The 12,632-nt window shown below is 51.2% G+C and overlaps 1 protein-coding gene across 4 annotated transcripts in view; it reads left to right on the plus strand.

Annotated features, from left to right (window-relative positions):
• The window catches only part of CSMD2 (CUB and Sushi multiple domains 2), a 592,855-nt gene that overhangs the window by 261,425 nt on the left and 318,798 nt on the right, over nt 1–12,632 (plus strand). The window lies entirely within an intron of this gene.

Here is a 12,632-nt window from a genome sequence, read left to right on the forward strand (position 1 = left end):
CGGCTTATCTGCGCCTCTGTTCATGACCTCCTACTCCTCTCACAACGATAAACTCCAGGGAGATTAACCCCATGATAACCACCTAGAACCTAGCAGATCTGGGAAGAGAAGGGAGCAAAAGGTAAAAGCTATGACAACCCTTTAGTGTTCGGGCCACACTCCTGACTCGGAGAGATGAAGCCGGGGAATTCTTTGTCTGGGGAGCTACAGGAGGGTAAATACACCTGGCTTTCTAAATCCATGCTGGGTGTGAGTATCTGAGGTTCACCCCTTTCCAACGTTGTCCAGCCTCTCTCTGCCCTGGGACGCTGACCCATATGGAACACATCAATGGGTCTCACGCCCTCTGGCTTCCATTTCAGTTTGGCCAATGGGGACTCCAACAGGAGATCAGGGAGGGAGGAAGGTGAAATCAAGGCGCTTATTCTCCTAGCTCCCTCCCCAAGGGGTCACCTGGGGCTGGCTCTCGTCACTGGACTGACAGTCTCAGCTCCTCTTAAGGTGTGCTCTCTAAATGACTCTCTCCTTCCAGCTCCAGGAATTTCCCCCTCTCCTTGTCGCCTCCAGCCAAGGGTGGTAGGACCTCTGCTTTTACCAGCCTCCAAGGACTCTGCTATCTCCTGTGGCTTTCTTACACCTTGCCCTTCCCTTTGTAAATAGCCTCTTTATTAAACACTCCTCAAATTATTCTAATTTGAGCGGCCATCTGTTTCCTGCTGGGACCCTGAGCGATGTACCACATTTCTAGCCTTCCACCATGAACAGCCGTGGAGGTGGATAAATGAAGCACATGTGGGCATCGGTCCAAGATAGAAGGGTATTGAGCTTCTAGAAGCCCTAGGCCCGCAGTCACACAGCCGAGAGTGATCGCGGGGACAAGCGTGCCTGCCAGGGCCATGGTGGGATAGGGCCAGGCGGCCTAGGTGGAGGCAGCTAATATCCTTTGCATTCTGAGATGCCCTCTAGGCAGGGGCATTGGCCTGGAGGACCAGACAGTAAATATTTCAGGCCTTGTGCACCTCACGGTCTCTGTTGCAAATACCCAACTCTGCCGTCGGAGCTCAAAAGTAGCCATAGACAATACGTAAACGAATGATTGTGGCTGTGTCCCAATAAAACTTTATAAAAACAAACAGTGGGCTGGAGGTCATAAATCTGCCAACCCCGGTCTCGAGATGTGAGTGCAGTGTCTTCAAACTTTTTGATTGCAGTCTGCAATAAGAACCATATTTTACACCATGACCCATTTATGCACATGCATGCTTCATAATATTTATATAATGCTTAATGTGCGCCAGCCTCTGTTCTGAGCACTTTACCTCTATCAGTTCATTTAATACTCATAACAATGCCGTGTGTGTGTGTAGGAGCGACGCTATTTTTATCCCCATTGTAAAGATAAAGTTCTCTAAGCACAGAGAGTTTACAGAAAGAAAACTTTGACAAAACTACACTTACTACGTGTGTGACGCAATCTTTTCTTTTTGATTCTTTTCTGTTATAGTCTCTTCTACTTTATTTTGTTATTTAAAATGCAACCAGCCAACTGATCTCCTGACCCACTACGGGTCACAATCCAGGACTGATTTGAAAAACACCATCTAGGCCAGCTGGAAGGGAGTTCCCACCTCAGGGATTTCGACATCCTCTTCACCTGGCAGCGATAACATGAAGAGGAAAGAACATGGCCTTTGGAGCCAGACAGACACGAGCTCAAATTCTAGCTTTGCCACTTACTAGCTGGGTAACTTGAGATGGGTCTAGCTGTTAATCTTGTCTGTGAAAAGCAGTGAGGTGACAGTAAAGGGGTGTGGAGTGACTAATTGAAACAATGGGAGTAAGGCACCCGACCCTCCCCCTCCCCAACGGTGTGGGCTGGATTTAGGGACTCGCTCCTAGTGAAGAGAGTATGGAAGAGGACAAATTGTACCTTTACAGGAGAGAAAGCCAGCAGCTACCACCTTCACCAAGGGGTCAATGCGAACACCATCAGTAATGGGCCGTGTTGATATCACAGCCCCTCTTTCTACACAGGATGCTATAGTAAGAGCCTCTCACCCCTGTGTGGTTCCCCCAAATTCTTAACCTTGGTCTAATCATGAGAAAAATATTAGACAAACCCAAATTAAGGGGCACTCTGCAAAATGCTTGACCAGTACTCTTCAAAAGTGTCAACGTCTTGAGAAAACAAACAAGAAAGCCTGAGAAACTGACCTGGATTGGAAGAGATTAAGTAGGCGTGATGACTCAAGGCAAAGGGAGATGCTGGATTGGATCCCGGAACAAAAACAAGGGCATTAGTGGAAACACTGGGGAAATCTGAATATAGTCTTCCGTCAAGCTCCTAGTGCTATAGCACTGTCAGCTTCCTGGTTGTGATGCACGTACCCAGGTTATGTAAAAAGCTAATATTAGGGGAAGCTGGGAGAGGGCTATACAGGGAATTTCTGTACTATCTTTGCCACTCTGTTCTCATTTGAAAAGAAAAAGTTAGAAAAAAGTCTCCCCAGCTGACAATAATGTGCACCCAGGGTTGAGACGCTCTGCCCTTGATCCTCCTGCTCCAGGAATCACAGCGTGGATCTTACCCTCCACTGCAGCAACGTAGGCTCTTGGCACATCTTCTGTCGCAGTGTCTCTCGAATTTGGAGGCCTGCTCGAGCCACAGCAACAGCAACAAGAGCAAAAGTTCCTGGCAGGGGCGTGTGATAGAGTCTTTGAGGCTTCCTCCATCCCACTCCTGCCCGTCTTCCTGCGTGGTGGGAATTGAGGCTGACTGGCCCTCTGAGAGCGGTTCTGCGGTAGGCGGAATAATGGCTCCACCAAGACATCCACATCCTCAGCCCCGAAGCCCGTGAACACATTACTCACGTGGCAAAAGGAACTTTGCAGATATGATGATGTTAAGGATTTTGAGATGGGGAGATGATCCCGGATTATCCATCCAGGGTGGGCCTGATGTAATCACCTGGGTCCTCATAAGAGGGAGGCAAGCGTGTCTGAGTTAGAGAGATGAAACGTGGTGACAGATGCAGAGGGTCGGAGTCAGAGAGAGATTTGAAGATACTATACTGCCGGCTTTGAAGATGGAGAAAGAGGCCACAAGCCAAGAAGCGAGGCAGCCACTAGAAGCTGGGAAAGAAAAGGAAACAAATTCTCCCCTAGAGCGTCCAGGGGGAACGCAGGCCTGCAGACACCTTGACCTTGGCCCAGTGATACTGGACTTCCGACCTCCAGAATTATAAGATGATAAATCTTTGTTGTTTTAAGCCACTAAATCTGTAGTAATTTGTTAAAGCAACCATAGGAAATGGATGCATATCTTTCTCATCCAGCTGGTGGTCTGTAACTTTTCCTGTGCTATTCCTAGCCACCGCTTGTGTTAATAAAGATGAAAAATTTATGCCTCCGCTTATTAGATTCGTTGAGGGGGCAGGGAGTTTGGTCTACTCAATTTTACACACTCTTCTTCACCCACTCGCTGACTCATTAAGTCACTAATTCACTCGTTTGCTTACCAGTTAGTTCGCTCTTATATTCTTTCAGACCCTCCGCTCACTCACTCACCACTCAAGTACACACGCACACACACACGTCTCAGTAAAGACCTGTGAGTTTCTGGAGCAGTGTGGCTGCTTCTTTGACGGCCATTGATAAGTGGGGTTTGAGGGATGGATATGTCTGAGAAAGGAAGGTGGTGGTAAAGAGAGGCATCTGAAACTTCCTGGAAGCCAGACTGCTGGGGAAGGCAGGGTCATAAACAGCCAGACCTAGGCCCTTTGACGCTGACCTCGTGCCAAGAACTGTTACTCAATCAGATGGGACCACGATATTTTAAGAAAAACGATGACAGCACTTTAAGTATATCATCTCCAAAAGCCTCGAGAGGGAGCTTAATTTGTCCAGGGCCACACAGCAATGGGTGGCAGAGCTGCGCCTCAAACTCAGGTTGGCTCGACTCCTAAGGCCATGTGCTTAGCCTCCACTGGGAGTCTAGGAACTCCCTTGTCTGAGGCCAAGGAGAGGAGGAAGCCAGGGAGGAACAAGGCCACGTATTGCAGGAGGAGGACAGGTGGAAGGAGAATAAGGGGTCTAAATCTCAACACTTATGGGATTCAGGGGAGACTTTTCTCATCTGGGTTGATCCTCATTCCAGATGGATCTGCCCAAGGCCAGCAGGTAGACTGACCTGGATGGCCCACAGAAACACACCAGCATCTACAGGCCCACATGGAGCTTGGGTCCACTCCCGAGGGCAGAGGCTGGCTGAAGCTGAGTGAGGTGTCAGCACCCAGCCCCGTGGACCAGTGGACAGGTGGACAGGAAACGGGATAGACGATCAGGCACAAGAATGGCATCAGCATGGTGGGGCCAGGGGTGCCTGCTTACCTCTGGCAGGATGTGGCAAAGGGGGAGAGGATGGGATCTAGAAAGGGACCAACTTTTGGGAGATAACCCCCACAGTGGGCTGTGGGTACCCCTCACAGGCCTGACAAAGCCATTACCTTAGACCACAGGGTAGGAAGAGTAGAACCACTGCCTCTTTCAGCCACAGCGGACATCTCTTGTTTGGTCTGCCTAGCACCCCTCCCTCCTTCGAGCACTTTCCTTCTTCTGGAGAACTGTCCCCCAAACCAGTCATGGGGTTCTAGTAGGGCCCATGCCCTTGGTCCCAGGAGTGGGCACATACCCCAGCTGGACTAATCAGAGGCCTCCCGTGAGCTTTTTCTAATTGGAACCAAAGGAAGAAGTCTTCATCTTCTCTCTGGAGATGAAAGTGAGTGGGTGAATCAGGGTTCCAGCCTCCAGCAGCCGCCATTCACATTAGAGAGAATGAAGCCAGCAGACGGAGCACAGATGGGGCGCAGAGAGAGGGGCCTTGTGGAATTTGAGTCCCTGGGTCTAGTCATCCCTGGGGCCAGCCACAACCCTGCTCTTCCTCAATTTGGCCAATAATTTCTTCTCCATTTCAGGCTGATTTGATTTAGATTTCTGCCACTCGTAACGAAAAGTATAAGACGTTAACCCAGATAGGACGGGAGTGAGCAACATAAGAAGTCAAGGACTCCCCTCTCCCCACGTTTTTCCACTCTCTCATTCCTGTGTCCTTCCTCTCCCCTCTACCTGTTTTTGCTCCACTGTACTGCTGGCCAGATCTCTGGTTGTTGTTCAGATGGTACATGAACACGGGCACGTTGGGGGCCCTTGGTAATCATAGCCAGTGTTTTCTGAGCACTTGCCTTGTACCAAGCACTGTACTCAGAGCTTCTATACTGATTATCTCACTTAAACCTCCTAACAGCTCCGTGGCGTGGCCGCTGTTGTTATCCTTATTAAATAGATGGGGAAACTGAGGCCCAAACAGGTCAGCTCCTTGCCCAAAGTTAGACAGCTGGTAAATTTAGAGCCGAGACTTGAACCCAGGGAGGCACCTTGAAGGGCCCATGTGCTTAATCTCCACCCTAAACTCCTTTCTAGTATTCAGTAAATGTTAGTCCCTTTGCCCACGAGTCTCTCTTGCTGCCCGCAGACATGACATGACCAAGAATTCAGGCTGCTGTGTCTTGAAGCCTTAGCAAGAGTTGATCAGCATCACTCATCACCTTTCATCATCACAACCACACTATGAGATACACACTGCAAAAAGAGAGGCTCAGAGAGGTGAAGCAACCTCCTCAAGGTCACGTAGCCAGTGGATGTGGAGGCGGGATCAGAATCCAGCTCCATGTGACTCTACGGCACCGTGCTCACTGACCTTAGTATCCCCAAGATGTTTTAGCCCATTCATTCTCCGGCCGACTGAGAGGCTCTCTCCCTCAGCCTGGGCTTCAGAGCAGCTGAACTCTCAGGCAGGGCTGGCTAGCTGCCTCCTGGAGGGGAGAGGCAGCCTCGATGATGCTCGAACTCAGAATGGCAGTCGAATGGCAGTCAAAGGCTGGCGTGGGAGGCTTCTCGATAAGCCATCTGCAAACATTTCCTCTGGATGAGAAGTATTATCCAAATGTAATCCCCGGAGGTTTCTGCAAGGCGTACATTGCCACGTTCCCTGGAAGGGAAGCAGGCCCCTTCTCCAAGTCATGTCTGCCAGTGACAAGCAGAAGGTGGGCAAGGCTGGGCAGGCAGAAGCTGGTGGAAGTGGCGCTGGGGCCACCCGAGGGAGAGAGGGAAGGTGGCTGTCAAGTGTACCGATTATGCTGGGTACCACAGGTGCCCTGTCCTTTCACGCCTGCACTGTTCTGTCACCAGAGTGGATGCCGGCATCCTTCCTTCTCTGGGACACCCAGGCCAGGCTGCTCTGGGGCATGCTTAGTCCCTGTGTGCTCTGGAGAGTAGGGTTCAAGACGCTGCTAAGATTCCATCCCCATCTTCTCAGACCTAAGCCAGGAGGGAAACTAGTTCACATTTGTGAGCCACCTACTGTGTGTCGGCACAGTCCTGGACACATTATACATACGAGCCTGGCTGTTCATAGAAATCCCACTGCACAAATGAGCCAACAGAGGCTCAGAGAAGGTCCAGCACTTGCCCACATTTATGTAACCAGTAAACGGTGGAGCCCAGATTCACATGCAGGACTGTCTGATTCCAGAGGCCCGGCCCTGAATCCGTGATCTTCTTAAACCTATTGCCTCTGTGCAGGGGAACCAGGCAAGTGGCGGACCATTCAGTGGCATCTCCACCTAGACAGAGACCTGAGCCAGGAAAGGGAGAGGGTCCAGGCACAGTGTGAATGTGCTGTGGTCACCACGCTCTGGCAGCTGCACCCTATTCCTGGACCAAGCCTGCTGGGGGGAACTTGAACAGCTTGGGGATGGGGATCTCAGGTCTCCGGGCTGGATCTCAGCTCTAGTCTGTAGTAACGGAGACTCAGGCTAGGGGCAGGGAGCAGTCAGTTGAGGGCCCGGCAGCTGGTCAAGGGCCAAGACTGCTCTGAGATTCTGTCCCAGGCAGACTGCAGCCGGACCTGGAGGCAGACGAACGTACAAGGCACAGGACATCGCATAAGAGTGATGGGGTGTAGGGGCATCAACAGAGGTGGAAGAAATGATGCTGGGACACCCTTTGCCCAAATCTCCTCCAGGAGAGCCAAGCCTGTGGGGTCTTCCCTTCATCAAAGTGAGTGCACAGTACCATCAGCTGATTGGCTCAGCGTGGGTCACATGGCCACACCTGTCCAATCAGCAGTGGCCTAAGGGTCACGTGGATGCCCCTTTCAGGAGCTGCGGGCTAAGGGAGAGAGACTGATCTTCAGAGGCTTCTGGCACTCAGGAAATAGTGGAGCTGCCTGATTTGGACCTGGAGACAGAAAAGGAGAGAGTTGGGCATCCCCTGAAAGGTTATTGGGCTTCCTCCACCAGCCCCCTTGCCCAGAGCTTGGCACCCAGCCCCAGTTCCCATCGCCAGACGCAACCCCATTCTGTTCACTTCAGCATCATGGGCACAGCCTCTCCACAGAGGCAGGAAACGCCTCACCTGCAGCCCTGCGGGGCGAGCAGCTGAGCTGGGAATGGAAGGAACTGACACCCCAAGCCACTCCCCAGGCCTTCTTTATGTGCCACCCTCAATACACAAGCCCCAGGACATCAGTGATGACACCCCCACCCCGACAACAAACACAGCCAGGAGCCCCGTCCCTCACACTCCCAGGCTCAGACACGCACCCTCCAGGGAGCAGTGCATCAGAAGCGTTTACCTGATGTGACTCGTGTGGATTCCCTGGCACTAATGGTCAGCTGAGCAGAGAGGAGCCCTGATAATCTGCTGCATTTATTGAATTGCTTCTGGGGCAAAAGGAACGTTTGCCTACCTTGATTCCAAGACTCCACTCTTGCTGCCTTGGGGATATGTCAGCATGAGAAGAGTCCCCCAAAAAGGTCCCTGCAGCCACCTAGTGAACGGGGAGCACAGCGAGGGCTGAGGGACCAAGGTCGGGTGGGGCAGCATGTCTTCATGAGAAACCAAGATGAAACCCAGCGTGGCCTTCGAGGCCCTCCGTCCTGTCTCCAGACTTGCCTGCCTTTTCCTTTGCTTTTCCCCACATGTGCCCTCTGCTTCCACCAGCAGCATCTCATTCGTTCATTCATTCACTCAAGCATCCTTTCTTCCAGCGAGCAATATTTACCGAGCTTTTTCCATGTGCCAGGCACTCTGGAAAGTACTGAGGGAAAAACTGAACAAGAAAGAAACAGCTCCTGTCTTCAGGGAGCTCACAATTTGGTGGGCGAGGCAGACCCCTGAACAATGCTTGGGGAGACAAGCGCTATGATAGAGAAAGCGCAAAGCGGCCAGAGGTACCGGGAGAAGCCAACTAGACTTCGTGGAGCCAAGTGGCTGTGTGAGGACACCTGATGGATGAGCAGGAAGTAGCCAGAAAAAGGGCGGGGCTGGATCACAGTGGACGGGGAGAATTTGGCAAGGAGATGAGTTCTTGGTGTCTGGAAACATTCAGACAGATCTTGACTGGCCATTTGTCACGAATGCTGTCATTGGGGGTTTGTCCATAGCTGAGCATTACACCTAGAGACCTCTGAAGTCCGTCTCAAATAGGATTTGAAGATTAGCTGGTCCCCACTCTCCTGGTAGCAGAGGGAATGTAATTGGAAAAGATGCCCCGCTACTGAAAGCTACAGACTGCCATTCGTTTGTTCATTCAGTCATTCATTCATTCACGAAGTATGCATAATAAAAGTGCTTTTAAACTGTCTCTACAAAGCAGCTCCCTGGAGTAGCTGGTGGCCCCGCGGCCTTGATGGATCTTGCTGACCAGGGCCCTGTGGCCCTCTCGGTGCCAGCAGCCCGCAGGCTGTCTCTCACCCCCACCCCCAGTGCCCTTGCACTTCTCGCTCCCACCAGCTGAGTCTCGCCCTTTCTGAGAATCAGATGAGTTTGTTGCCAGCTCTCTCGCAGCCCGTTGTCCTTGTTATTGTAATTATGTGATTTAAATTAAACAGCACATAAACTGATGAAATATGAGTGTGAAAGGAAATATAGTTGCATCTATGGAAACTAAATGGAACGCTTCGGAATGACTCCACGAAGGAGAATCTCTAAAAAGACTTGCTTCCTAAATCAGAGGTATGAGCAAGTGAGTCAGTCCCATCGGGGCGGAGCGGGTCTGCTGCTCGGCATGAGGCCTGGCACATCGTCGCTGCTCAGTAAATCTCTGTTGACTGGAGGAGCTGTAGCAAAACTGGAAACGGTGAAGGATGCACAATGGATGTAGTTGATCGAAGACGGACAATGCTGAGAAGAACCCATGTTCGAAGGACAGACCTTGGTCCTGCATTAAATAGATTGGCGAAGAAATGTACATTTCAGTATTTTTACATCGTAATGAAATGTTTAAGCTACATACGTATTCCTTATTGTTCCCTACTTAGAAATTATTTTTTGCCAACCAACTACACTATCTGCAAGGCTTCTACAGTCGGTGTCAGTAAACTTTCTACAAAGGGTGAGATAAATATTTTTGGCTCCTGAACTCTGCCATTGTAGCACGAAAGCAGGTAATATGTAAACAAAATAGCACAGTGCCTACCGTGTTCTATGGAATTGATCTGTTCTCTGTGCCAGGCCCTGGGCTGGGTTGCTGGACACCGAGACAAGGAAAACCCTGTCCCTGCCCTTATGGAGTTGGCCTTCCAGTGGAGGAGGTGGTCGAGTCAAAAGATGATTACGATTTGGTGTGCCCAGTACAATGGTGTGGCATGTCCGTGGTGCAGAGGGGACACGGTGATGGGAACGGCTCCTCATCGGGGGAGAGGGAGGGAGAGCGGGGAGGAAGGAGACATTTGGTCAGGGCTATGGGGTCAGTGATATTTTCCCAGGCAGTCAGATGGGATGAGGGGAAGGGGCATCCAGGTGGAGGGAACAGCATATGCGAAAGCAGCTGGAGCTCACAGTGGGTGTCACTGGAGAGGGAAGGCATTAAAACGTGTACACTGTATCCTGGAGCCACTGGACCTTTGCTGCTGGGTTTCCAGAAAGGCAGGGAGTTGACTAAACCTCCCCACACAGTTCACAAGATGGATTGGAGGTGGAGAGCAGACCAGAAGCTGTCTCTACAGTCCAGGTGAGGAATGATGAGGTCATGGGGGGGGGGGGCGGTTTGGCCACTTTTGCCATGGCAGTGAAGGAATGGGCGGAGTTAAGGATGACGCCTGAGTTGGGTGGCAGGGAGGATGGTGCGGATAACGGGGAGAGAGAACACTCAGGAGCGGAAATGACTGGGGGAAGCTTTGGTTTGTTCAGAGCAGAGTAAACAACCCCAAAAACATATTGGTAGGTAGATGCGAGTTGAATGTTTACAGGATGCCTCAGGCCTCTCGGAGTCTCCTGAACAACTAGGGTCGGGCCAGCTCTGCAGGAACCAGAGCCTTGGGAGGCCAAGGGGCCCTTTTCTAGATGAGACTTTCTAGATACGTCTGGAGACTGGGGACTCCAGCAGCCCATATCCAACAGAGACCTGCAGGCGTTCCACGCATTCGCCCAGCTCCTGGAAATATAGAACATCGCGGGTTTGTCCTGGGAAAGGGGTTTACCGAGACATAGCAAGAGTCTGAGGCATTTGGCTAAAGGAAAACCTATGTGGAAATCATTTGTGATGAGACTGGGTGTCCGGGCTGAGTCAATAAAGACTCGCTTCGGGGATGAGAGGAAGCTCGGACTGGGGAGGAGGAGTCACCTCCAGCAAGAGCCTCAGTGCCCTTTGCCCACCACCAAGACGTTTCCAGAAGGGGTTCCCTGGTTATGTCAGTGTCCTCTCCATCAGACGGCAGGTCAGAAGGGAAGAGGCACTGGGAGTGGGGATGGGGGGCAAGCACCTCCTCTATTTCACGTTCTCCTCGGCCAGCCTTGGGGATGGAGGGAGGGTTTACGCCTCGCCCTGGGAGGCTGAGATTCTTCCAGCATCCATCAGATTCAGGCTGTGCTCATAGCTTCGTGAAGAGATGAAGCCCATAGGAGGTGCTCTGGGAGCACAGAAGCCGGAGGCTATGGACCGAGGAGTGGAGGCTGCAAAGAGAGGGGCATTGCAGCTGGCTCTGTAGATTACGGGCTTTGCAGGGCCCCCCCATGTTGAGGGAACCACGGTGGGAGTGGCACCCGCTGGCCAGCAGGGTGCCTTGTCCACAGTATGTGCTTCGTGAGTTAATGGATGAATGGACGTCCTCCTGAGGCTGTCGGTTTTCAGGAATGCTGACATTTAAATGCTCTCCTGAGACTCTTCCTCCAGTTTACGCTCAGGCAGCAATCTCTTGCACGGTCACTGTCGCATCCTGTGGGGGTGTCTCTCAGCACCCCAACATCTGACTGCACGAGAAGCTGAAGACTAAGTGCTCTCCAGGAGGTCTGCCCTGAGCTCTCCTATTACCAAGGGAAGAGCTTGGAGCTTTCTGCAGGGGAAGGCAAAGCCACGTTTTCCATAATCAACCACAGGCATTAAAGGGAGTCATTTTTTTTACTCTCCCCAAGCCAGATTCCATTAATGAAGCCCCATTTAACGGAAGTCAATTTACCAAAAAGAAAAAAAAATGAGTGTAATTGCTTAACTACATTTTCTGTCGCACTGCAACAGCAATTTCCTGGGTGAACTTGGAATTCCCTGGGCCCCCCATGGGGAAGTTAATGTGGACAAAAAGGTTTGATGGGGAGAATCTCTCTTTGTGTTTCTCTCCTTTAATTATGATTCTAAGAGGGAGAAAAATTAAAGAGGATTCTGGGAGGAGGAGAGAGGGGGAGAAAAGGAACAGAATGGAATTCAGCCTAAACTGTTCCACCGCCTTCCTTCATGCTTGCGCATGTGTGTCAGTATAATGCAGTGGCTGAGTATATAGGCTCGGAGTGGGATGGTCTGGGTTTGAATCCCACATCTGCCGCTTAATAGCTGGGTGACCTTGAGCAAGTTTCTTAACCTCTCTGTGCAGCCAGCTGGTACAATGGGAAAGGGCATAAAGAGCAGCAAGAGCAAAGGCAGAGAAGCACAAAGAATCAGTGTGTGTTCCAGTACACGTAAGGTTTGACTGGAGAATGGTGTTGCGGGGCGGGGGAGTGTGTGCGTGCTCGAGCTTAGGGAGGGAAGACAGGCAGGAGTCAGACCAGGAAGGCTCCACTGAGAAGGTGACATTTAATCAACGGCTTAGAGGAAGTGAGGGGGTGAGCCAGTTGGAGACCTGAGAGAAGTGCTAGCTAGCAGGCAGAGGGGATGTCAAGTGCAAAGGCCCTGAGGCAGCAGCAGGGCTGGCCAGTTTTGAACAGCAAGGAGATCCATGTGATTGGAGCCTAAGGATTAAAGAGAAGAGGAGAGGAGGAAATAGGAGAGGTGAAGACACACTGGCTTTTTTTAAGGCCCGTAGGCCATGGGAAGTTCTTTCACTCTAAAGATTGGAACCATTGAAGATTTGTCTTTAACTAACTCTATTAAGGTATAATTTACATAAAATAGCCCATTTTACAAGTACAGTTCTCAGAGCTTTGACAAATGGCTACCTCCCATATAACCACCATCTCATTCAAGATCCGGAACATTCCCACCCCCCAAAGGTCCCCTGTGCTCCTTCCCAGGGAATCCCACCTGAGCGCTCGCGCCAGCTCTGCTCTCTCGCCCCTAGATCAGTCTTTCCAGAGCCTCATAG

This window comes from Equus caballus, chromosome 2, assembly GCF_041296265.1.
Source record: "Equus caballus isolate H_3958 breed thoroughbred chromosome 2, TB-T2T, whole genome shotgun sequence".
Lineage (NCBI taxonomy): Eukaryota > Metazoa > Chordata > Mammalia > Perissodactyla > Equidae > Equus > Equus caballus.